The sequence below is a fragment of the Manis javanica genome, chromosome 1, assembly GCF_040802235.1.
Source record: "Manis javanica isolate MJ-LG chromosome 1, MJ_LKY, whole genome shotgun sequence".
Taxonomy (NCBI): domain Eukaryota; kingdom Metazoa; phylum Chordata; class Mammalia; order Pholidota; family Manidae; genus Manis; species Manis javanica.
In genome coordinates, this window is record NC_133156.1 from 86,948,529 (window position 1) to 86,976,365 (window position 27,837).

At 37.8% G+C, this 27,837-nt stretch overlaps 1 long non-coding RNA gene across 1 annotated transcript in view; it reads left to right on the forward strand.

The window, feature by feature from the left end:
• The window catches only part of LOC140848950 (uncharacterized), a 90,224-nt gene extending 63,950 nt beyond the window's left edge, over nt 1-26,274 (forward strand). The window contains exons 3-4 of the long non-coding RNA XR_012130285.1: nt 23,828-23,964; nt 25,058-26,274. This is a non-coding gene — a long non-coding RNA (uncharacterized lncRNA). The remainder of the gene's footprint in view (nt 1-23,827; nt 23,965-25,057) is intronic.
• The last annotated feature ends 1,563 nt before the right edge of the window (nt 26,275-27,837 follow it).

A 27,837-nucleotide genomic window follows, 5' to 3' on the forward strand; every position in this document is an offset into this window, starting at 1 on the left:
GGGAAAAAGAAAGGGGGCATTACGATTAGCATGTATAATGTAGTGGGGGGCATGGGGAGGGCTGGGCAATACAGTGAAGAAAAGTAGTGATTCTACAGCATCTTACTATGCTGATGGACAGTGACTGTAATGGGGTGTGTGGGGGAGTCTTGGTGAAGGGGGCAGCCTAGTAAACATAATGTTCTTCATGTAATTGTAGATTAATGATAACAAAAATAAAAATAAAAATAAAAATAAAAATGAATGATGCCCTTTGTACCATAATGATTCTACTGTCTGGGAAGCTATAAAAATATTCTTCTTAAGAAAAAAACAAAGAAAACAAAAAAAAAAATTGACTTCTTAAAAGTCAGAACTCTGCAAAATTGAAACATCTTCAAAATTAATAAGTTATGAGATGAAACCTTACTTTATCTAAGTGTCATTACCTAATCTGAGTTGTGCTTTGCTAAAATAAAGTTCACGAAATGTTTGTCATGAATACCTACAATGTGCAAAGATAATTTTTAGAGAATTGTAATACATCAAACTTGAACAACTTTTTATAAAAATTTTCAGCAGGTGTGCATCAGGAAAAATCTATATTTTGCTTACTATAAGATTCCCTATCTACGTATTTCAAGAGAATCTTGTTCCCTGTCCTGTGAGAAACAAATTCAAGCCATAGACAAATTAATTCTTTTGACCTACTCCACACTCCTGACACTAACAGAATGAGAATAACTCCTGCAAATTCCCTTTACTGTGTTGCATAATAGTTCTTGTTTCCATTTTGAGCATTGGTCTAGGAAAGCCAGCACAGTGATGGGCATGCACTTGCAGACTGTATGAAACACTTTGACCAAGGACTTTTCTGGAAAAACATTTTATTTATTTTTTAACAAGGTAAAATGGTAATTGATTCAAGTCCTTATATAGAAAAAAGGGCACTAATTGTGTAGAAATTTTTATTTCTTGCCTTGTAAATGTAGGAATTGAATCTGTCCAGCTGGAAGATTGTGATAAATCATTTCCAGAAAGTTATAGTAACTACCAAGCAGTAACCCTGGTGTATTAAAGACAGGCCACAATTAAGCAGTATATCTCTTAGTTCAGAATCAGACTTATCCCTCATGCTACCACCACACAGAGGGGTTGATTACTATCTTTCAAATGCTCCCAAATTTACAGGGATATATAATAAATAGTCCATATGTGGAAAGGAAATCCATCAATCTATAAAGAATGATGGATGATCCAGAGACTGAATATAGAATCTCGTGGGCAGTGAGGCTAAAGTCCAGTTCTAACAAAGATTGATGGTATAGCACTGGGAAAGCTGCTTCACCTCTCTGGACCTCAGAGCCTTCATCTTACAAAGAAAGAGCTGGGCAATGAGTCCTAAGGATCCTTGCAGCTCTAACATTGAACAATATAGTGGTAAGAGTGAATTTTCTGTACCATTACCAATCAGGAAGTTTTCCTGGAGGAATATAGATTCTATGACAGAAGTAGGAAAACACCAGAATTGTATAGCTTGGCCCTAGAATTGATGGAAAATGTACCCTCCCTTGTGATGTCTAGACAAATGGGCCCAAACTATGACATTTATTTGAAAACATCCAAGTCCCTCTAATAGTGTAGTCAGTCTCAGGTTGGAGTTTTTCTCTCAAGCGTAATTAGAGTTCTTTTATTTTATATTCTTTGACTAAAGCTCAGATATCTTTTTACCATACATTTCTAAGAAAATGGACAAAATGTAATTCCAAAACCCTTTTACTTTAGAAGAGTACTCCCAAACTAAAAAGTCTTGATTATTTTTAGTTAAAAACAAATAGGTGCAACAGAATAGTTCCTTTTGCTTAAAATAAGGGCTTTCTACCACAAATAAATATACAACACTGAACTAAGCTATATAAAATATGAACAGAAAATTTTCTTGTGAAACAATTACACATTTTTAACTTCAGTGATCATGTCACTTTAATAGAAATCTCTATAAATATACATACCATGTTCTTAATTAATTGAGAATCTCATTATAAATTTTCTCACTGTAAGGACAAATCTTCAGTTTTGAAATATCAAAAATAATTTAATCAAGAAAGACAGCAACAGCTGTTTTCCCAATTGCTGATATGACGCCAAGAGTAAGTAGAGACTGGTGAGGCTCTGCAGAATCTGGTTCAGAAACAGAGTGGGTTGTGCACAGGAGTATTTTTCATAGTTGTCATGATAAAGTCCATGATCTGCTGCTCTGAATATGTTTAAGAGTTAGATAACCATGAAATGGGTCAGGTGCAATACCCTGCTGAGATGCCAGTATTTGAGTATGGATATACCTTTGCAGTTTAAAGATCCTATATTGAGATGAGATTTGAATATAAAACAAAGCAACTAGATTTGTTCTGAAAGCACAGATTCTGGACCCCCTCCTTACAAGTCAGAGGTGAAAAAATGCCACATCCCACTTCACAGACTGACTATAAGAATCATCTCCCGCCGCCAGCTCTACCTTCCCTGCCAGATCCTCAAGGGGTAGTAAGGAATAACTGGCCTAATGAAACAAAAGATGGTTTTTTTTTTAATATAGTTGACCACTAACCGATTCCAAACGGATATTTCTTTTTCAAAGAAAAATTTAAAAGGAAATCAGATAGCATCAAAAAACATTTTTAGCACATGATTCTCTTCTATATTACCTTTCACCAGCTTGTTCTCTTGTCCCCATTCTCTCAACCTCCTCAAAACACACCCAAAATCGAAACCACTGGCGCCTTTGCACAGAGGGGAAATGTATATGTTGCACAGATGTATTGCTGCCTTTGGGATTTGAATCACCCAAACAATCTGAGTTAATTACATCAACTGATGTAACATAATTCCTCTAAAAGAGATGTCTGGCTGTGAAGAATTTTGAATGGATATTTAAAGCTTTCCTTAGCCCCTTGAAAGGATTGGAAATTAGGAAGATATTTTCACCTAAGGAAAGCACTCTATCTTTGCAAATTCAACATTTCCAAGCTCCTTACTCACTCATATTTTCCCATACTCCTTTAAAAAGTTGGACCTTTTATAGAACCTTCTAGTAGTGCAGGTATGAAACTTTCATTAATAAGAGAAGGGAAGAGAGTACTTTCCCAGTAAGGCAGCATTAAGTCATACACATATGTAAACAACATCAGCAAAAATCAGCATTTTCCTACAAATCTTAAGATGCCCTCCACCAGGCAAAGTCAGTTCTGTAAAGTCATTTTTTTCCAGTTATTTTCTCATAAAGAGTAGGTAATCCCAATGGTTTCCTGATCTTTTTTTCTGCTGGCTGTGTCCAAGGGTTGCTATCAGCCCCCAAATCTGTTTTCTGGTGCACAGATGGTGGGAGTGATTGTTTTGAAAACAATTTCTTGCATGGCCACCTTTCCAAACCATCCAAAGCAAAATCCATCCCACACTTCTGTATTTACACATGGAGAAAAATCTCCAAAGTTATATGGATTTATGATGTTACCAGCATGTTTTTGCATAGTGGAGTCAAGCCATCCTAAACACTACCTAAAAGATGTTCGTTTGCCTCGCCATGACTGGGCTGGAAAATTAGAACAGCGGCCTGGACACTGAACAAAGAAAACAGCATCATTAAAATACTGTAATTCTGTAATGCCGGCCACTAAGACAAATGCATTTTTATGGTGCTCAGGATGAAAACCTGCCTTATTGGCAGAGGAACTGGTGAGAGTGAACATGAGCATAAACATGTATTCAGTAAAGACAATTATGGGATGCATCTTTCAAAAATTCCAATTGTGGAATAGGGTTAAATCATAAACACAGCTCAGGAAATTCAATTAAAGCTGACAGCACATACTTAACTTACGTGCTTGTAATAAAAAGGGCATAGTTCAGTGAGCTAAGGGAAGAATGTTCAGTTTAACTTAGCATTCTGTGTTTATAGTATTTTAATAATACAGAAAATTGAAAGTGCATCATTCCCTAAGAAATCCTAACTGGTGAGTGAGAGAGAGAGACTGGTGGAGAGTTTTACAGAAAAGCATAATGCATTCATGAAGAAATCAACAATGCATAAAATGTAGTATCTGATTGTACCAAGGAGTCATAAAATAGTATGTCAAGAAAGAGTCCCATTCACACAAAATGATTGGAAAATAGCCAAAGGCTACCAGGAGCCCACATAGCCCCTCATTAGTTTATGATGTCCTTGCATTTGTTCTGGGGGGCTCTCAGGGGCAGCACCTCTGAGGCTACCTGGGAGGTAGGTGTTTCTTAGAGCTTCGGCCATACAGACTAGTCAGTCACCATTTACCACTAGCAGTGCAAAGATGAGGTCACTTGGAAATCCTACATTTTAGTGATACCAGTTTTAGAGCTCTGTCCAAATGTAATTTCTGGCCATCACCATCCTTCAAATGCAATAGCTATCTGAGTGTCTGTCTCCCTCTGAATCATGGAGGTTGGGAGCATGTTAGCACAGTTTCAGCTGCAAGTGACAAAATGCAAGTGAACAGCAAAAGAAGTAAGTGTTTCAGCACATGTAACTGGGATCACAAAGGATAGGACTGAGTGTAGGTAAAACTGTATGTATTTCTTGGTATCTCAACTCCAATTCTCTTCACCTGGCTTTGTTCTGCATGTGGGTTCTCCCCTCCAGGAGACCACCCAAGTTCATCCTGGGTGGCAGGGTGACAGCTTACAAATATACTCTCAATATTTTCTAATTTAGTATTAGCTTCTCCTGCTAATGAGCCACATGTTTGAACCTGGGGCACCCTTTCAGGAAACTAATACCAAGGACAGGCTCAGCATGATTATGTCAGTATTTCTTCAGAAGAGAGCACCAAAGCAATGCTCTCAACACACAGGTACACACACACACACACACACACACTCTCTCTCTCTCTCTCTGGAAACTTCTTTTCTAATTGGGGGAGCCAAAGTGGATTGACTCTCAACCTCCGCCCCCCTCCTACTCCACCATGCCACAGCCATGAGGGAAGCGAGGGGAATAAGCAACACTGCCCACCCCTACTTTCCCATAATCAGTGCTGTGTTCTCAGGGAGAGGGGGAGTTCTCAGATTCAACAATAAGAGCAGTTGTTGCCTACTGGTAATTAAAAAGAGTACAAATGACATACCTAGAAGCCAACTGTAGAAGTTGGCAATCAACCTCAAAAAAGTGAAGAACAGAGTCCATACTCATTCTACATGTGAGCAAGTACTTAAGATGACAAGGTCCCAACAGTGCTGCTCCACATTTTCAATTTCCTTTGGGGCCAAGCTTTTCCATGCTTTCCCTTAGCCTGGAGATAACTACTAGAAGCTTTAGCAAACCTATTCATAAAAGCTCAAAATTTTCACCAGTGACCTATGAACTCAACAGGTCTACTAGCCAGTTCAGAGTATTTAGATTTAGACTGATAACTTTGAGCTCAACCAGTCCAACCAAATGCCATCAAATTTAGTTACCTAGAAAACTGGCTTCCAAGAAAGCTCCATCTAGCTCAAGTTTGTGGAAAATACTCTGGAAATAGTACATCACAAATCATGATAACAGAATTTCTCTTTTGTATGTGTCCCAGTTCAGGGCCATCAGGGATATTTTCAGCATTTAGCAGTTATTAGAGTTTTAGGTTAGTGCAAATTCAATATCAAGATGTGTTCAATTTTTATTGTTTTGTCTAAAGTAATTTCTATCCATTTATCTCCCACCTAACTCTCCTCTTAACTGTTACTACACACCAACTGATTTACTGAAAGGAATCTTCCAAATTAGGTTTCTCTTAATTCCATAGCAGTAGTAGCCGTGGTGTGCCTCTCCTACTGGTAGACAAGCCAACATTAAAATTTATTAACAGAATTGGTATAAGAAATCCAGCACCAATAAAGCTTATTAAAAGCCCATGAATGGATCAAGTACAAAAAAGAAAAAAATTATATAAAGCTAATAAAGGTTTATTTTGCATATTGTTTTCTAAAACAAAATTACTCTCAAAATTCACTTTGACAAATGAATTTTTATGGATAAAGCTTCCTTTAGGTTACTTATTATATATAGGTTTCTGTAAAGGAAGAAAGTGACATCAATGTCTGAATAAACAATTCAGCACATGGATGTGTGTGTGTCCATGAGCACATGCCCATGCACCTGCTTATGGCGCCTACATGTGGTGGACATAGGGAGTTTTTCTGTGAGAATCGAGCGAGGAGTTAATACTCCTAATTCTGGAATTCGGTGAGGCCCAGTGGAAACTTTCCCACTTTGGGGTAAGGCAGTTCTGGATTGAAATTTATTATACCCCAGACAAGGTACACACCCCCAACAAGTTACTCAAACTCCCTGAACTTTAGCATTTTCACCTGTAAAACAGACATAATACTTAACCAATGGTGTTGTTGCAAAGATTGAAAAACTTAATGACTTTATGATGGTTAGCACATTTTAAATAAACTACCATTATTATTATTTTAGAATCTTAAAGTTGGCAGAGAGCTCATTTCATTTTTTGGTCCAATATTTGATCCAATGCAGAAATTGCTCCCACAAAAATTTCCTGACAGATGATTCTACAATACTTCCAGTGAAGATGAGCTTAGTGTCTCAAATGTAGCCATTCCATTTCTATGAATACCTCCCTTATAATAAACCCCTCCCTGTCGCTCATATCCATAGCCTTAGTTTAATCCTCTGACATTAGTGTGTTTAATCACATCTCCTTATGATAAATCTTTTTTTAATTAAAGTATATTTGATATATAATATTATTAGTCTCAAGTATAGAATATAGTGACTCAATAGTTATTTACATTATTAGATACTCACCCCTACTAGTGTAGTTATTATCTGTCAGCATAGAAAGATGTTATTCTATGTTGACTATATTTTTGACTACAGTCTTTATGCTGTACTTTCATCCCTATGACTCATTTATATTATGACTGAGATTTTGAGCCTCTTTATCCACTTCACCTATTTCACCCACTCACACCAACCCCTTCCCCATGGTAACCACTAGTCTCTTCTTAAGTTTCTACAAATTTATTGCTGCTTCATTTGTTTTGTTTTGAGATTCTGAAAATAAGTGAAATCATATAATGTTGGTATTTCTCTTTCTGGCTTATTTCACTTAGCATAATACCCTCTAGGTCCAATCATGTTTTCACAAATGGCAAGATTTCTTTCTTTTTTATGGCTGAATAATATTCCATGTATATATGTATCACATCTTCTTTATTCATTCATCTATCAATGGACATTTTGTTTCCATATCTTGGCTATTGTAAATAATGTGTCAATAAACACAGTGGTGCATATATCTTTTTGCATCATAGATTCTGTTTCTTCTAAATGCTAGGTCATATAGCATTTATATTTTTAGTTTTTTGAGGAACCTCCATATGCTCTGCATAGTGGCTGCATCAATTGACACTCCCACCAACAGTATAGGACAGTTCTTTTTTCTCCATATCCTTGCCAACATTTGTTATTTCTTATCTTTTAGATAGTGGCCATTCTGACTGGTATGAGGTGATATCTGATTTGCATTTCCCTGATGATTACTGCTGTGGAACATCTTTTCATGTGCCTGTTGGCCATCTTACATCTTCTGTGGAAAAGTGTTCAGGTCCTCTGCCCATTTTTTAATTATTTGGGTTTTTTTGGTGTTGAGTCATGCAAGTTCTTTATACATTTTGGATGTTCATCCCTTATGAGATATATCATTTGTGAATATACTCTACCATATATAGGTTGCTTTTTCATTTTATTGATGGTTTCCTTTGCTGTGAAGAAGCTTTTTAGTCTGATGTAGTCCACTTGTTTATTTCTACATTTGTTTCCCTTGCCCAGGGAGACATATCCAAAAAAATTTACTCATGCTTATGTTCAAGAGATTTTTACCTATGTTTCCTTCTAAGAGTTTTATAGTTTTATGTCTCGTATTTAGTCCTTAATCCATTTCAGGTTTACTTTTGTGAATGGAGTTAGACAGTAATCCAGTTTCATTCTCTTGCATGTAGCTGTCCAGTTTTCCCAACATCACTTATTAAAGAGACTGTCTTTTCCCCATTGTGCATTCTTGCCTACTTTGTCATATATTAATTGATCCTATCTGCATGGGTTTATTTCTGGGCTCTCCATCCATTGTTCCATGGGTCTGCTGTTGTGCAAGTACCATACTCTTTTAACCACTGTAGCTTTGTAGTATAGCTTGAAGTCAGGGAGCATGATACACCAGCTTTGTTCTTCTTTCTCAAGATTGCTTTGTCTATTCAGGGTCATTTTTGATTCCATATTAATGTTAGGATTAATTGCTCTAGTTTATAGAAAAATGCCATTGGTGTTTTGAGAGGGGTTGCATTGAATCTAAATTACTTTCAGCAGGATGGTCCTTTTGACAACACTGATGTTTCCTATAGATGAGTATGGGATAGATTTCCATTTATTTGTATCTTCTTTAATTTTTTTAATCAGTATCTTGTAGTTTTTAGAGTACAGGTCTTTTTTTACCTCCTTGGTTAGGTTTATTCCTTGGTATTTTATTCTTGTTGATGCAATTGTAAACAATTATTTTCTTGATTTCTCCTTATACTAGTTCACTATTAGTATATAAGAATGCAACATATTTCTGTATGTTGGTTTTGTATCTTGCAGCTTTGCTGAATTCAAATATTAGTTCTAATAGTTTTTTGGTGGAGTCTTTAAGGTTTTCTATACCTATATTGTCATCTACAAATAGTGACAATTTTACTTCTTCCCTACCAATTTGGATGCCTTTTATTTCTTGTCTGATTGGCATGCAGACATAAATAATAAAATATTTGAATACTATCAAATTGAAGAAATTATTAGAGCATTAACTCCCCCCCAAAAATAAATATTTTCTCATCTAAATATTTTTATGCCATTATTTCAAGACATATGGATATTATGGTTGTTCTTTCTTAGATGTATTCTAGTTGATAAAACTATTTTATTTTTGAAACTCTATTATTTTCTCTGTAATAGAGTGACTGTTATATATACTTTATTTATTTGTTTTACTGATTTCACTTAAAATTTTTTCATAATTAATTCAGCAGTCTAGTGTTACTCACCTTGAAAAGTCACATACAAATCTTAGAACCTTTTAACTAATTATATCCCTCCCAAATCATATGCTTGCGATTATCTGTATTTTAGTTTTGTGCTTTTTTACATTCACATATTAGACATTATTTTTATTTCAGACAGCCAATGTTTGATAAAGTTTTGTTTTCACCATTTATTTTGCATGTCAGACACTTCTATGACATTTCCTCTTTACTGAAGTACATCTTTTAGAAATGCTTTTAGCAAGGTTCTATTTATAATATAATCACTGTTTTTGTTTTTCTGAATATGTTTTTAAAAGGTAACTTTTAAAAGTTAAACAATTCAGTTAATGGTAATTTTCTCTCATTAATTTGAAGATAGTATTCACCCATCTTCTGCCTGACACTGCTACACTTGAAATAACTGCAATTAGTTTATATAGACAATTTTTAAAAATCTCTTATCTCTGGTATTGTAGTTTGACTTTGATAATATATGTATGGATTTCTCTTCATTTATCCTGTTTGAGATTTTTTTGGATTCCTAAAACTAATGATTGATGCTTTATCAATTCTGGAAAATTCTTAGCCATTATATCTTCTCATATTTATTCTTCCTTCCTTTACCTAGTAGGTTTATCTGATATTCCACTTAGATATATATGAAACATTTTGACTTTTCTCTTTTCTTTTAACCTTTCTTTCATATCTCCCAGCACTTTGCCTTTCTGTTGTATTCCAGGAAATATCTTCAGTTCTAACTTACACTTTACTAATTTCTCCAACTACCTAATCTGCTGTTTATACCACCAGTGAGTTTTTACCTTCCATTTTTTTGTTTCTAGGGGTTCCATTTTCTTTTTTTTCTTCTTCTTTGTTTTCATTTTAAGTTTCATCTTTCATTTCTTTAAATATATTTTATACGTATCCAGAATACAAAAAATATAACACGGTGGTTAAGAGCTGGGCTCTGAAGTTAGACTGTCTAGGTTCAAATACCAACCCCTCCACTGGAACTTTAGGGGTCTAATTGTGATGTTTGTTATTTCTGCTGATTCTTCCATACAGCACATTGTTTGTGATTTCTGATTATGATTATTTATTCATCTATGGAAGCTATATGAGGCTTGAGTAGAGAGTAGGGTCATCCAGAGAAAGTGTTTATTTCCTTCTGGTAGTAACTGGTGGTGCTACCAATTTATGGTTATGTTAAAATAATTTCTCAGGTTAATGTTTTTCTAATCACATAGATTACCTGGCTTTGAACCTTAAACTCAAGCAAGTAAGCCATTGGTTATGAATTTTCAAATTAATATTTTCCCTACTGCCCAGGTTGTTGTGGCATTGCCCACTGTAAAGTAGAATTTTTAAGTTTATTTTTTCACTGAGGGTATAGCCCTATTTCATTTTTTACCTAGTAAAGACATTTTAAATTGCAGTTTTATTATCCAGTAATCAGCTATCTGTACCAAATTTGCAATGTTTATTAATGTCTTCCTACAAGGCATGGGCAAAATCATTGACACTTCTCTTTCATTCAAGCTAAAGCTAACATGCTTGGCTAACAAGCTAAGGCTAACCTGTCCATTAGACTCTAAAATTAGCCTTTCTATAAATTACAATAAATATATTTTTTCTTTTCTATTGAATCATTCCCATAATATATCATCAAGCTATTATTTCAGGGACCATAAAAAAAATTCTTATGACCTCATACCCCATTTCTCTCCTTTTCTTTTTAGCAAGTCTGTGAAAATATTGTGCATACCTGTTATCCCCAACGTATATGCTCCCATTCTATATTAAATCTAGTTCAAGAAAGTTTTTCCCTCACTATTCCATGAAAGCTGCTTGTATGAAAGTCATCAACAACATCCACCTTGCTACTGATTTGATTTCACTGACCTGTCAGCTGTACTGGTAAAGTTGACCGCCTGGCTTTGGGCGCCACTGAGGCCTGTCATCTCTACCTCTCCCTTTATTTCTGTTTGCTCTCCTTTGCTGGTGCTTCTGCATCTCCCTGAGCTCTAGTGTGAAGCATTGTGAACCAGGATTTCTCATGTTGATCTTTGATGAAATTATAAAACAAATTATCTTATCACTTCTATTATTAGTCAGACAATACATAGATTTCAAAGTTTTTCACTTCTCTATCTCATGTTCTTTTCACAGGAATCAAGCAAAGTAAGTATTATCTTATCAACCCAATTAATTATTTCTAACAGATGATTCTGGAGCCCTTTGCAAGCATATGGTTGTCAATTTATCAAGAATGAGTTTTTCAGGCAAATCTGATCTCTGTTATAGTTAAGCATGTGTGATGTGCAGATCAGAGGAATACCACAGACACAATTAATTGTGTTTTCACCAAGTCTTCAGATACTCATTTTTACTATTTTTGAGAAACAATAAAATGTTACGGAAGTTAAAAAAACAGATATAATGAATACTGATAAATAGATCCAAATAAAAAACAGGAGGGGTCTTTAGTGTGATTCTGTAGTTATACCCTTGCCTCCAATTTCTTCATTCATTAATTGGTTGATTAGTTAAGCAAATATCTATTAAGTGCCTGTTTCCAGGCACTGTTTTAGGGGCTGGGTGTATATTTAGCTATGAACACGTAAAAAGAGAAATTCCTGCCTTCACGAAGCTTAAATTATAGCGAGAGAGACAAGTAATAAATAAGTAAAATATATTATATACTAGAGAATAATAGGGCTAAGGATGATAAAAGCAGAAAGAGGTGTGTGAGGCAGGAATTATAGATAGAGTGGCCCCCATGGGACTTATTGTTACAATATATATATAAGTAAAGAATTGAAGGGAGGGAGAGAGGGAGCCTGCTATTGCTTTACTTACCATTGCACTATACCACTTAATATAAAGGCTAGCACAAACCGGTGCTCAACATATTTTTGAATAAATGAACAAAAAAGTAGATAAAGTTTGATTATCTGCAAAGATCCTATATCCTACTAACTACAACAGAATCTAAAGAAGTATTTCCCATTGAACAAAGTCATCTGGCTTTAATTTTTCACATGTACTTTCTGATGACTCGACAGAGCCACAAAGTGAAGGAAGCAATAATTCTCTGGTCACTACAGCTGTTGTTGGAGTGTCACCTGCTGTTATTTCACCTTGTCTTAAGGATGGTTTGAAAAAGGACTCCGTATGCTTTGTTAAAAGCCTGTGTTAGCTGGGGGTGGAGGGTGAGATGCATCAGGAGGCATGATTTAACATTAGTGCTTTTATTCCTCTTGAGATTCTGTAGCTATATGTGTAGTGATTTGAGGTAGAATCAGTCCTGAGGGGTTTTTTTGGAGGAATTAGGGAGAGGGAAGGATGAATACCCTATTGACTCTGCACACAAAATAGGATCAAGCCAATAAAGTTCTTTGAAAAAGAGTGAAATAAATATTTCCAACAATTTCCAGAATGTCCTCTAATATTGATAGGCTTTTTCCTCAAAGATTTGACCAAGGTTTCTCAAGCTCATGGTTTTTTAAAACAGCCTATGATTCCCTGAGGGAAACTGACCTGTCGCTGATGTTCTCTGTTCCCGTGTCTAGCTCGCTGGCAGTACACCCACCAGGCCCTCTCATCCTTCCTTCTTTGGATTATTGGAAGTGGTGAAAAATGGAAAATACGAAGAGAGCTCTTATGATTATGTCTATAATAGCAGCATCCCTTAGGGATTTATCTCCCATTTCTTGTAATTAAATTGCTTGTGATCATTTTTTAAATGCACTTATATCAAGCTAACCTGCTAAAGCAAATTCAACAAAATTAAATTTTCCTAAAAGACTGATTAAGGATTAAAAGTCAGCAATCCCCAAAGAGGCAAAAGTGACTGGTTTGGCCACATTGCTTTCCAGGGCTTTATCCTAACCATCAAAGACTAAGTTGATGCTAAACTGCAGAGAAAGTGAACCATGTAGGCACTAAATGTCAGTCTACAGGGAACCACTCTTCCTGTCTTTTAACATGTCATGTGATCAAAGAACACAAAGGACTATTTTTCCTTTAAAATATCTGCATCCTAATAAGAAATTATCCTTTGTACATTTCTTTCCATTTTTCTATACCAAATTCCTCAAGAATGAAATAAAAAATAAATGAGAACAGCAGGGTGTGGTCTCTTACCGAAGGCAGTCACTAGTCTACAAATCAGTTTTTAGTGAACACACTCTCGCCATTCCCGCAAGATGAGAGATTCAGATTACCATCAGTAAGATATAATCCATGGGTAATACTTGTGCTCACCTAATTGAGGTAGCACGTTGAGATCTTTGAAAGAAATACATGATTTTAAAACCAAAATATCTAACACGATACATATGTTTAAGTCCAACTAAACTAAATAAAAATTGGTATTCATTAGAACAAGGTCTACAATGAAGCTTATTGTAATATCCCCATTTCTGGATAATTTAATATGCATCAGAGGCACAAGAAGTTAATATATGAAGAAGTCATCACAGTAGGTCTCCTTAAGAGACTCCATGAGATAAATGTATCGTCGGCCTGGCTATATTTGTTTCATGTACTTTAAGTCAATAACTGTGTTTCTTTGTTCTATAAATGGTTTCTTTTTACCAACTTGGACCTCTCTCTCAAATAAGTTAGTTTTTGGTTTAATACTAATATTAATCTTTCCTACACCCTTACACACTTTCTCCACTGACATAGAGGAAGTATCAATTTCTACAGAGAGAAGTCAAAAAGCCTAAATAATGTTAACAACATTACCAAAATTTGGGTAAGGATATTTTTATTTCACAAGCTAGGTGAAATAAACACTTTAAAACCTACCATATTATTGGACTGTTTATTGCCTTCCTACTTGATTTTTTTAAATTATGATTTTAATATATTTATTTGCAAGTTAAACTTGGCTTTTTAACCAAAAAAACTGAAGAAGGGGAGTATGTGAGGGAGCAAAGGTCTTAGAGATAATGTGCCAGAACCACAGCATCACCCCCCAAGGGAGTCTGTGTGGGCTCTCCCAACTTTGCCCTTAACCATCTCTGAGATCTCGGCCAGAGCATTTGCTCATCAGATTCTGTAAAATGAGAGGGTTCATCTAAGTGCTACCCAAGGTTGCTTTCAGCTTCAGCGAAGCTAAATTCTTCTGTGTTGTTCTTTAACAAGCTGATATTCAAAGAATTGACAGAACTAAACGAGCCAGGTTTCTGATTGTTGCTTGGACTCTTAATCATGGCTGCGGGACCAGCTCCTTCCGAGGGAAAGTTGTCTGTTCAGACCTCTCCAGGGGCAGCCTTGTGGAAGCCAAAGTTGATGGAACCCACCAGGCCCACAGGTAGGAACCCAGGCGCTGGCCACGTCTTGTGGCAACTAATTGAGCATGACCAGTAAGATTCTCTGAATGACTGGAAAATTTGAATTAGAAGGAGAAAATAAGCAATTACTCAGAGAATTTGGAGATATATAGACATTACAAGGAGAAAAGCTGGAGAGGCTATGGTAGACTATGTGGGAGGCTCAAGGAACTTAGAACAATTTTATCCAAAGATTAGAAAGACTTGTTCTCCCTTAATTATAGCACATTAAATAGTCATTTTGTTACTCCTTAGCAAATAGAAGGTCAGGAACTCTTTGAGATCAGACATCATTTAGAAGATTACTTCAAAAAGGCCTCTTGTTTTCTACTCAAGGTAATATTAAAAAGTAATGAGTTATTTCCTGAACGCATCTCCTTGGGCAAGGGAAACAAAATCAAAAATGAAGAAATGGGATTACATCATGCTAAAAAGCTTCTGTACAGCAAAGGACACCATCAGCAGAACCAAAAGGCATCCTACAGTCTGGGAGAATATATTTGTAAATGACCTATCTGACAAGGGGTTAACATCTAAAATATATAAAGAACTCATACACCTCAAAACCCAAAAAGCAAACAACCCTATTAAAAACTGGAGGAGGATATGAACAGACAATTCTCCAAAGAAGAAATCCAGATGGCCAACAGGCACATGAAAAGATGCTCCACATCGCTAATCATCAGGGAAATGCAAATTAAAACCACAATGAGATATCACCTCACACCAGTAAGGATCACCACCATCCAAAAGACAAACAACAACAAATGTTGGCGAGGATTTGGAGAAAGGGGAACCCTCCTACACTGCTGGTGGGAATGTAAGCTAGTTCAACCATTGTGGAAAGCAGTATGGAGATTCCACAAAAAACTAAAAATAGCATTTGACCCAGGAATTCCACTCCTAGGAATTTACCCTAAAAATGCAGGAGCCCAGTTTGAAAAAGAGGTGATGTGTGGGTGAATGGCTCCTGGCTGGCTGTCCACTCTGTGCCCTGAAATCCCAAATCTAGGGGACAAAACAGTATCTTCATCCACTGGGGATAAAGATGGTGTAATATACCTCTCCAGTTTCTATTTGGCACCAAACCACCTCAGGAAAAGTAAAGGACCTAGTGGATGAAAAGTCGTCCCTTTATTTTCTAGGGTAATCATTTATAATCCTCCATATTAAGAGGCCTACTTTATTATTCCACAACTAAGTTAATTCCAAATCTTTTCTCTACAGTGCCCTTAATAAGAAGCAGATGTGGGAACCACCTTAAAACCAGGAGAACCCCTCTCTCCTATCTCTCTCAGCCCCTGTTGCAAATAAGCCAAATTTAAACCAGCAACCATGCATGTTTCCAATCAGCACTCCAACTTTCTCCCCATGGAAGTAACTCCTTGGCTTGCACAAGGGAAGGAAATGTTTCCTTCAAAAAGCAATGCCAGGACAGGGAGCAGCTCATTCTCACGATATTTAACAGGCTAACCAGCCAGTGCAGTGAGAAAATCAGAGCAGAAGCAGCCAGGGAAAGGCAGGCAAGGCCCTGAGCCAGCAGAAACAATGAGAGAGACAGAGGATGGGGAAAAACATTCGTAAAGTTAGAGAGCATGAAGCTTGTCTTTCTAAAAGCACATCTCATCATGGATCCATAAGGAAGCATGGTTCATAGTGAGAAATGCTATCTCCCTATCTCACACATCTCTGGTCATAAACAGAGGTGATATTCTGAAATCCATGGAGGGGCCAAGGGCCAGCTTTTGTAGTACGTGGGAGAGAGAACATTACACTAACATATCCAGAAAGCAAAAATTCCTGTCATGTTTTTTATTATGACTTGTCGTCCTCTGCAGTAAGAAAATGTAAATATTTTGCCACACCATGAAAAGTAAGAAATTGCCATGACTGCCCACTGAGGTCCCCCATGAACATAACCTGTTTGGGAGGAAAGGCAAATAATAATGTAATGAATAGTCCTTCCTCCCAGCCTTGCTCCTAACTTTTCTACACTGGCCCCTCCAGTGCTTTTTGTCATTCTCAGAAAACGTATGAACTCAGTTGTGAAAAACTTTGAGATATTTGAGGTACTGGACAGTCTGTGAAAGAAACAGCCTACATGGGAATATTGTTATTGACACTGGCTTTTGTTTGGGGTTTTTTAATATACATGCAAGAAAAGGTTACTTGTGAGAATGTTAGAGGCAGTTTCACTGTTTTCACTGGGTGCATAGTCCTCCTCAAAAGTAATTAGCACCAAGCCAGTGTTCAATCTAAGTCTTTTCATTGCAAAACCACCAGTTTGCTTCTGTGCACTTGCCTTTCTGATGGCAGTTCTCAAGGCAGAGTAAAGCAGCAGCATCCATAGTAACGGTCAAAACACCAAAAGGCTGCTGGGTAACTCAATAAAACTCAGGAATGCAAATAGCTGATAATGTCTACTTGACTGTATTGATAGTGAGTAGCTGACAGTTCTGGGAATTAAGCCGGATATTTATTTTTATCTGTTTAATTTAAAATTGATACTTTTTATTGTACAGTAAGTTTAGATAAGTTTTTTAATGGTTGGTTAAATTACATGCTTATTTTTAGACAGCAATTTAAAAATACTTATCACATGTAGCTTTTTAAGATATTTTCAATTTTCTCAAAGCACTGCAGAAAGGAGTTTAATGCAATAAACATGAAAAGCCAACAGACCATCACACTATGTTTAAAAAAGCCTTCCCAGCAACAAGCAAACTGCATTCAAATCTTGCCTCTGCCACTTTCTAGCTCCGCAAGCTTAGGCAAGTTACTCTCTAAGCCTAATACTACAACCATCTATAAATGAGATCAAAACAATCCTGAATCCACAGGGCTATTCTGAGCATTAATAACACAAGACAGGTACAGCAGTTGATGGAATGCCTGGCAGATAGTCAGTACTCAGTTATTATTGCTCATTCTTTTTTGTAACTTGGCATCTGGCTAATCTACATATCTGCCCTGAATTGTTCACCAACCCTGGCTCTGCAGACATACTGCTCATCAGAAACCTATTATCATAGGATTATTAAAGAGCACATGGATGTTTGTTTACTAAAAGCCAAAATGCAGAACCACAGTTATCAAAAGAGAAAAACTCCAGGAAGAGCCATTAGGTAAAGAACACATTTCAAAACATATTTCATTTGTAGTCTGTGCAAAGAGAGTTGCTCTTCACAGACCCCTTGAATTCTAGCCCAGCAACAGATCTGAAACTAGTTAACACTTACTACTCACCACTCCACCCCTCCCCACCAGCACCTTATTTTATAAAGGAAAACAACCCAGTTAATTGTTATGGTTTCCCCTCATCCATTTATCCAAGTTTAGAAGCGATCCAGAAACAGACCTGGGGTCTCTCAATAGTTGAATAAATCTTTTTGCCTTCCCTCATTTAAATTGATGATATTTGACTCAATAGGAATGAAAATATGGGATTTTTAGACACAAACTTGCTCAATGACATTACCAGGTAACCATAAGCCAGAGGCCACATGGCAACCACACCAATGATTTTTCAAACAATCAAAGCTCGCTGACTATGTTGTCTCAGTTTTCTTTGTCAGAAAAATAGCCATCGCTCCTGGCCGGGGTTTGAGTGTGCATGGTTGGTGAGGCAGCCTCACAGGTGCAACCTCTGGGGGCTGAAGTCTGAGGACATAATTCAGACATCCTGTTTCCCCTGTCTGCAATATAGCAGAGATGCCCCTGGGCAAGAGAACAAAGCTTCTTTCTTTCAAGTCCTACCCAGAACCTGTAGAAATGTCTCTTCTTGGCAGCTCAAGGCTGCCACTTGCAACACTCGGGCCAGAGGGTAAGCACTGAGAAGAGATTCTACTGGCTATGATGGAAATCATCAAAGATGCTGTAACAAAATAATACTCTCTTTCAGTGAACTTTGCTAATCAAGTTTTAAAATTTCAGAGAAGAGAATTTTCCAAGCCACCTGTAATTCAGGTATTTCTCCCTGCCACTGTCACTTTCTATACAGCAGTCTGCTCGGAACTCTGACATCATGGTGATCAAGCGTCTTCCAGGCCTTTGGGGCACCGACATCCCTGCCCGAACTTTCCAGATTTTAGAAGCCTGTTCCCTTGAGTTCATCTCCTGCATGGGAAATTATTAACAGCTCATCCACTTAGACCTTCAGTGCCAATAGAGTTAAGTAGAGATTTTCTCCACAGAAGCCTTATTCCCTCTGTGCATTTCAAAATGTAGCCTCTGTATGAAGAAAGGCTCATTCAGAAGATGGGAGTTTTGTCTCCTTGCTGAGGACAATTTAATAATCTCTTCTTTACAACACTTCTGCTGTCCTGAATAGTGACAGCCAACAGGACAGACTCTGGACCTCCTTCCTATTTCTCAAGAGTGGGGACTGGCCACCTTTTTGCTAGGAAATACCTTGGAACCACACCATATATGCTTCTAAGTTACACAAATTTAGGCATACAAACTTGGGGGTTGAGCAATCTTCCTGCCTTCCCTTCAATGAGAAACTGCCCCAGAGATGGGAAAGGCAAATCTCCTTTTCCCTTAAGTGTGATTGGAGTATTTGAAGATACATATTTTTGGAAGATCGTGGTCCCATAAAGCAAGCCAATCTCTTCATCTGGTGCTCATCTGCTTGAAAATCAGAAGGAAAACTGGCTCTATCTTGATTTCCAACAGAGCATCTTCCCTAAAGCTTTCCAAGAATTATTCTGTCTCTCTGAGATTTTTCACTTACTTGCTGCCTTTGGAATTTAATCTCCTCTCTAATATGTGGCTCTACTGTAGTCCATTTTTGACTAGGGTTTGATAAAAAATTGTGGTTCATGACCTGTCATGATATGCGTGACAATGCATTGCAATGAAGCAATAAATAAAAACAGTCAGATCAGGAAAGACACCACCTCTCCTTTCTCAGACTTTCCTTGTAAAGTCCTGGTGAGTCTGGGGTCTGAACCACTCTGAGGGAGGTTCAGAAGTGTGGGCAAAGGACAGTAAGTGAGCATTAAGTGAGCATTGGGAGGTAACATAGTCTTTCTTCAATGAAAGAAAGGCATCAAGTCCATTCAGCCATTTGAGTAGTTTTATAATATTTCATAAGAATTGTGAATGCTCTGCTTTAAAACACTGTATCTGTGCCATTCCTGAATAGCCCTGAAAAGAGGCAGGGTCTAGATGGTTCTAAAAGACAGTGACAGTAATGCCACTACTTTACTCGACTTGGATACTGAAGCAGCCCTTCCACTCTGGTTTGAGATTTGTTTTTGTCGTCTCCCTCCAAAAACATATGGAACTGGAGAGTTCACTTAGTTCAATAGAGATGGAGCTGTAATGAAGCCTGAACAGCCACATGTGAGGGAACTCTACCTGGTTCCTGGTGGAGATAGCTAAGGTGTCAGAGATTTAAAAAGCAAAGAAGAGGCAGCAAATGTTGGTGCAATAACCTCAACACAAACAAGGCAATGAATTCCAAAGCTGAGCCTGAGGAGATGGTATAGACATTGTCCTGGCAGACAAGACATCCCTTGAGAGATGAGGCTAAAACTCACAGAAAAAAATCCCAAAATACCTAAGGGAAAGGATTCTGTAAGTAAATAGTTCCAATTTGAGAGGAGGAGAGAGCCTTAACCAATAGAAGTAATTAAGGAAGAACTTGATGGAGAGAAAGAAAAAAATACATTGTTTACAATTTTCCCAAAATCTTCAACCCACAAAAATGTGGTTGGCACATCTGGCGTCTTTGCCGTCTGCATAGTCCTTGGAGTATGACATAGAGCTTGTAGGGAGAGAAAGGCAGATTGTCTTCTGTCAAACACACAGGAATGTCCTGGCCAACTGGTCCCAGAGAGGGTTGGGAGCAATGTTGCATGCTTCCTTTATAGTGATCTAATTTTTTTAATCCTTGATTTTGTAAGAATAATACAAAGAATAGCATGTACTTTCACCCTGGGAACCACCGAGAAAGAGGAGAAGCAGTGCCAAAGTCAGAACTACCCACCCTAGACCACAGCAGCATCTCTGTTACAGAACAGCTCTATCGTCCAACACTGGCTAGTGGCGTTTGCAACGCTGCATCATATATAAAACATCAGCCTTCACTGGGTGATCTGCAGGAATGGGGAGAAACAACACCCATAGCAGAAACACAGTCATTACCTATAAACTGCAAGTACAGCTGATTTTGTACTTCAATACTCAATATCCTCAATACTAAATCATCTAAATAATCATATCAACTTTACTGCTGTGGAAAGATTCTCAAAGACTGTAATAAACCTGAAATAAATTTCAGATTTCTGGGCAGAACTTTCCTTCAACTAACAAGTCTGTTTCTGCAAGGTCAGTTGATGGAGCATACATCCTGAGAATGAGGAGGGCATTATACATAATATTCCTGCATTTTTCAGAACATGAAAGGCTATGTTGCAGAAACAGATAAACCCTAAAATCTCAGTAGCTTAACAAAACAAAGATTCTTTTCTCTCTCAGGTGAAGTCTGATGTAGATGGGGCCAATTTTCCAGGGCAGCTCTTCCTCATTTGGTAAACCAGGGATCCAGGATTCCCCCAGCTTTCCTCAAGCAGGGGATACAAGATGAAGGAAGAACCCTGACTTACAACTTCTCATAGCCATTGGCCTAAATCGGTCACATGGCCTTAACTGCAGGGAGGAGAGATTTTGAAAAGCACAGGAAATACTTAGTTTGTGCCATATTCCCATTCCTACAGTTATTCACCTGAAGCTGAATGAGATCAGGTTTGATGGTCCTTCAAGGGTAATGCAAGCGCTGGCTCTCTATGTAGGTGGCAGAGGAGGTCACCTCTCTGGGATGTGACAGGAGGGGAAGAGCTAGGAGAAGACCGCCTAATCGTCTTGCCTTAAGTCTAAAATGTCTATACTGTCCTATCATTAGGGTTAAGATAGTTAAGATTGCTTTTATTTTTAAATTTCTTAAACCACTTTATTGAAGTATGACTGACACAAAAAGCTGTACATACTTCATGTGTGCAACCTGTCAATGCACCTTTTCTCATTTCTGTGCTCCATTGGCATAAGGTCACCCGTCACCCAGATTCTGCAGCTCCGATAATGATATTTTCCTCCAGGGATTACTGTTAGAGCAGTGTTTCTGTGAGGGCACAAGGGCTGGGACCTCCCATTCTGCCAGCTTGCTAACATCACTCAAGGGTGCTTTCAAAATACAGATATTATCTAAGAGGAACTTTTAGATATTTTGAGTTGGGATATTTACCAAATAAGAACTCTTAAATGGGCAAGAAATGAAATTCCTCCCTGTGAGAAGAGCCAGAGGCTCATGGACTGAGATCAGGCTTATGCTATGGAGACCAGCCTTGACCAACCAAGATCACAGACAGCTGACCTCAGGAAGAACCATTGCAGACCAATAATGGCCCTTCTCCATGCTCCCGCTGACCTGACATCAGCCATTAACACCTCATCCGGAGCTGGTTCATGAGTTGATCTTACCAGACACTTCGCTGGGCTTTGAAAAAGTGAAGGAATAAGTTAGGCTGGGAAGGGACATGTCATAGCAGTAAGCACATGGACTGTCAATCAAACAGACCCAGCGTCATATCACTCGTTCCACTAACTACTAGTGATGTGAGTTGCACAATTTGCTTAATGTATATAAACCTTGTGTAAAATGAGAATAAAACCTCTACTACTGCTTGGAGGTTGTTGAGAGCATAAAAACATGACAAGCTTCTGGCTCAGAGAAGGTAACCCAGTGCATGAAAGTTCCCTTCCAGATTACTCTTGGATGGAAGGAGATAAGGAAAAGTTAAGCTTTAACCTTAGTAAACCAGGGAGAGATTTGAAGTAGAGGAATCCTGGGTCAACACTGAGTGACTGAATAACTGGTCACAGGGGAAGGCACTGAAGAAAAAGAGAAGGGAGAGGAACTCAGGACAAATTTGGCCAGCTTCACAATTTGGGGTGACCAATCTTACACCTCAGTCTGATTCCCATCCTCATTCATCATGCTCTCACATTTGGTGAAGACTGGTAGAAATGATGATACATTAGCCTACAGAAAGACTCTGAAGTTAGTTAAAACACGTACAGAGGCTTTTGACTCTATATTCATGTGCATCTGACCTTTAATGTCCCACATAGAGCAATGGCATTGGGGCACGCCACTCAAGGTCAATCATGAGGAAAATGAGGAAGGTACCTTGACCACCAATACAAGGCTGATTCGAAAGAAAAGAATTTACTTCCCAGACTTAAAGATCCCATTTTTCTTGCAGTGTCTTAAATTATGCAAACATAGGGAAACACCCTTAAATAAACAGTGTATTGGCTAAGTTTTCATATCAAAATATAAGTATTCCAAGAAATATCTCTAGAGTCTCTTAAAATTATTTTTTTTAAATATCCTGTTCTATGATGCCTCTTTTGCTAAACATTATATAAATCAGAATTGCTGAAGGAAATAATCCTATTTTTAAAGTAAATCCTTCATTATATGATAATACACTTGCTTCAGAAAAATCAGTAGCTAAAAAGCAGCTGCTCAGAATGTTAAAAAAAATTACAATGCTTCTTGTTGCCTGTATTGTTGTATTTAAGTCGATCAGCTTTTACATACACTTAAATCATGACAGCCTTTGGACTAGGTATGGAATGGTTTTTTAATCAACTAGTTCAAAAAATACACTAAGATTTCTTTTCTTACAGGCACCTGCCCTGCTGCTGAATTATATAGCAATCTGTGGGAAGAAAATAAAAAGAATGCTGCCCTAAAATATAGACTTAAAGTATCTGCAAAGTAGACACATCACTGAAAAAAATATTCAGTGTAGTGTAGGTAATTTTGCATATGCTTTTCACCAGTCACAGTGTCCTGGAACCTTGTAAGCCCCTCAAGCACTGCTTAAAGGCCAGCCGGAATCTTTGAAGTGTTTCCTGAAAACCAACGTAAAAAAAAATAATTTCTCTCTTCAGAAACAGTGGATTCATTATCATATTTAATAATTTGGCTTCTTACCTATGTGACACTGGAAAAATTATTTAACTTCTTTGATCCTCATATTTCTTATCAAAAAAACAAAAATAATATGTCCTTTGTAGGATTGTTGTAGATGAAATGTGATGATGTGAAATTCTTCACCACTGCTTGGGGCACAGAGTAGACATTTAGTACTCTTTTCTGCATATTAATCCATTCTGTCATTTTTATTGAAACTAAACTTTCAGATATGCTCTTTACCCACTGTTATTGGGGTCCTTTTACTCATGAAGTCTACATAAATAGAAATGGAGTTATTACATTATGTGAAGACCACTGGATAGGCAGTATGTCATGGTCTGACAAATTATAAGCTACACATTATCTAAGAAACTCAATTGGAGGGCCTGGAGATGGGAGCTCAGAGGGATGATTCCATGTTTTCCAGAACAACTGAAAACGAAGCACCAGAGGCCAGTGGGTCTAGTAATTAACTGGAAGACATCTCAAGACATCTTCAAATATGAGCCCCAATTCGAAGCCCAAGAGTAGTCTCTCAGAGTCTGTAATCAACAGGCTTCTCACGTAAGGAAACTGTGTTTAAAAGTGGTTAATAATTTTCCTTAACAATGTTGATAGAGGAAAATCTCTTGGAGTTTACGCGTAAGTTACTTTTGCTCATGAATTTTACATAGTAATACTATACATCCTAAGAAACCATCACTCCAAAGAACCAGTCAACTTTGGGATTGAGGTAATCCAAATCAAGACCCCATTATAGTAAAAAGGGTTGATAATAAGAATGATTCTCCTTCCATAGTCTTTGAAGGATATGCAACAGTTCCCCAGTAAGCACTGCTGATTTCTCTTGGGTGCCTGGTATGAAGGCACCAGACATACATGCAGTCAGAGTAGCAGATTGTGGCTATTCATAAGTGAAGGCTTCTGAGCAGGGCATCGGGAGATCTTTTTAATACTGTGCCATCTAGAAAACCACAATTTAAGACTACTTGTGATTTGTTTTGGCTCTTACAATGATGGGTAGTGCAGTTGTTGATGGCTGGGTTGGTTCTTGGTGATTGGTTGTTTATTCCTGTATTTATTTTGGCTAGAGGTTTTTTTTGTCTGGGGAACACACAATAAATATACCACATATATGATCATAGCCCAAAACTTCCCAACAAGAGAATTTCTTTATTTTCTATTATATAAAGAACCCTTTATTATTTATTGACCATTATTATCTACTTTCTTGGTCCTGGATCATGTAAATTGTCCCTGATAATCCCAACTGTCAATTTTCCCTTCTTTGGATTCTCCCTAGTAAAATAAAAATAATTTATACCGGAAAAGGCAACAAGCTTCAGTAGATGAAGTGATGAACTAGAAATGCTTATCTAATCACTGTTCTGCTATATTTCTTACACTGAGTCTCCTTCCCTACCTCACAGCATTTGAAAACTGGTTGTTCAAGTCACTATGTTGTTTATCTTTCTATCTAGTTTGAGGCATACGATAATAAAAAAGACATACATTCACGTGTATTAAGGCTAGTTAATACACAATATTAGTAATGTTCTGTGTTTTATAATAAATTTCAGTACTCTAGTGTTTCATGATCTCTTTGATTCTCACAAATATCCTGGGAGGAAACTATAGCATTATTTCCATTTTACAGATGAAGAAATGGAGGGTCCAAGGAGTTAAGAAACTCACCCAAAGCCAAACAACAAAGAAATGAGAAAGCCTGGAATAGAAAGCAATCCATTCTGATGATAACTGGCACAGGGACATGAGAAGAAAGAAATGACTTCGCGCTTGAGAGAGTGGCAATGAAGCCCTGCTTACTCACTGTTTCAGAAATAAATATCCTGTGTCCCCACCCAGATTCTACATCTCTGGGGCAACACTGGGTCTCAAAAATAACCATGTGATAATTATTTGTTGAGAAATAAAGCAGACACATCACAGGGTAAAATATATAAACACACACACACAATCTTATTTAATTCTCACAATAATCCTATGAGATATAATTACACTTATTTTAAATATTATGAAATTGAGGTTTAGAGAAATTAAATAACATGCGTGGTGTTATACAACCTGCCAGTGACTGGCCTCAAATATTGTCACCACAGCTCCCAGGAGGTACACTTACCACCACACACTGACACCAGCACTAAGAGCCGAACACGTGGATCACACAAACACGCTAAGACATGAGAACGAGGCCGGCTGACACTGAGATGAGCGAAGCCAATGCAGAATGCTGTGCTTCACCCACATATACAAAGCTCATTTACTTGCGAAGAGACGCTTTAGAAACCATTGTCTTTTTCTATTTTGTAGGAGTGAGAGGAATAGTGTACAATTTAAGGCTAGTTAATAAAACATGATTAGTATACAATTTAGGTTAGTTAATAAAATATGTAGAAACCCGCAGAAGAACAACTGCACTGTTCCTCAGCGGTAGCACTGGGCAAGGTGGAGGGCCCCTCACTATGATCCTCCTTCTTCCCCTGGGCAGCTCACGTTCACCTTGACGGCTCCCCAACCTCTCAGTGCTCCAAGCCTGGCAGAGCGTGGGGAACAAGGAAGGATATGTGGGCTGTGAGAGTCTTAAGGTCTCAGTTCTTAAGAAATGTTGTCGAATCACATCCCCTCAATGCAGATAAGACATATTACTATGTCTAGGGTCACACTGATTCAATCTGATAAACTGTCCTGCTGGCCGCATACAGCACTACTGTTCATTTGATATGTAAGCATTCACTGCTGGTATTTCAATACTGCTGAGTTACGTTTTGCCCAGCAGTGCACGCCTGTACTTCTGCGGTTGAACCTAGCCTTCTGTTTATTTCCGTGGCTGGCAGTATTTAAATGGTTACATTAGCATTCAGATATAGAGGGAAAGCAAATGAACCTCCTCTTTATTGTCAGTAACTACCACTGTGCCTTTTTCAGACATCTCTGGAAACAAAGGGAGTGTGATTCCTTTCTAGTCTTCCTCCAGAAAGCTGATACTGTAATTGAGAGACTGGCTAACAGTTACTGTTGGTGTGGGAAGCAGGGCTCAGTGCTGGGTCACTTTACAGTCAGCCTTCTGTTCAGCAGGGACCCCCATCCAGGGGTGAGACAATTTTTTGTGGCCCCATGCTTGCCATGGACGGAGTGCTAAGTTTTCAAAGCATAGCTCCCAGAAAGATATGAAAAGAGACTAAATTTGGATAGGTTTGTAAAGTATACAGCAGGCAACTGATCTTTACTCATTATCACATATATATCTAGAGACTCTTCAACGAGTAAGTAAACCCCTCCATGGGTAACTAAATCCAAGAGCATTTTCATTACCTCTTTTTGACAGAAACCTCCTTAAAATAACACTCAAGGGCTTTCTGCCAGTCTGTGGAGGTCCTTCTCAAGCTCAGAGGCAACTTTCAGAAAATTACAGAATTGGAAAAGCCATTGCCCACAATGAAAAATGGCCTGGAGTCACTCCATGGGAACTGAGAGAGGCTGGGGTTACTCTCAGACAGGCAGTGAGCACTCAAGAGATGGGGGACGGAGGGAGGACAGAAGGACCTATGCCATAGGATTATGTGGAACATTTTATAAGTGAATACATGAGGTGTTCTCAAAATACTGCATGGAGGAATACACAATAAACATGTGCTATTATTACTATTATGATTTCACAAGGACCCATTTGACCAATGAGTAAAGTGAAACATTAAGATGATGAACACGTGGGATTTTAGTTCTTGAATTGTCTCTATGAATTTCTTGAGAACTAAGACCCACAGCTCTGAACGCTGGTGCCCAACACAGCTCCTGTCTTAGAGTATCTAGTCATGGAATAAAGAACAGAGCCAGGCCTGCCCTCAACACTTTCACTCTTATTGACCAATACACAGCTTTGGGTTCCTGGTCTTTTAGGGTTGGGGGAATTTTTTCCTGAAATCTAGCTGACAGGTTATAAAAGGAAAATATGATTGATAAAGACCTGTTGCTTTCCTAAGGTCTTGAGCCTTTTTTTGGTATGTGAAATCATACTGTAGGTTGAAAATTAACTAGAAAAAGGTATTTATATAAGATGTGTAGAAAAGTCTATAGATCTATAAATCTTCCCTATAAAAATTCAGTTAACAGAGATCAAAGGAAAGGTTTATGAAGTATTGGACTGCTGCTTAAAGATGAAGAGTAAGAAGTAAAAAAAAAAGCACAATTTGATTTCTGAGAAGTTTCTAATTAATCAGTGCCCACAAAATCAGAACAGCCCTGGTTTAATGGGCAATGACTATGAGTTTTCCCAAAGTTTGAACCAACAGTCTCATTCTGATACAATGTGGAAGTCTGCAGGTGTCAGGCTTCCTTTGGGGAATCTTGAGGAAATGTGGCCAAATAATGCAAAGGCTGCCTGGTGAAATATTAACATTCTATTTACATCACAAAAGC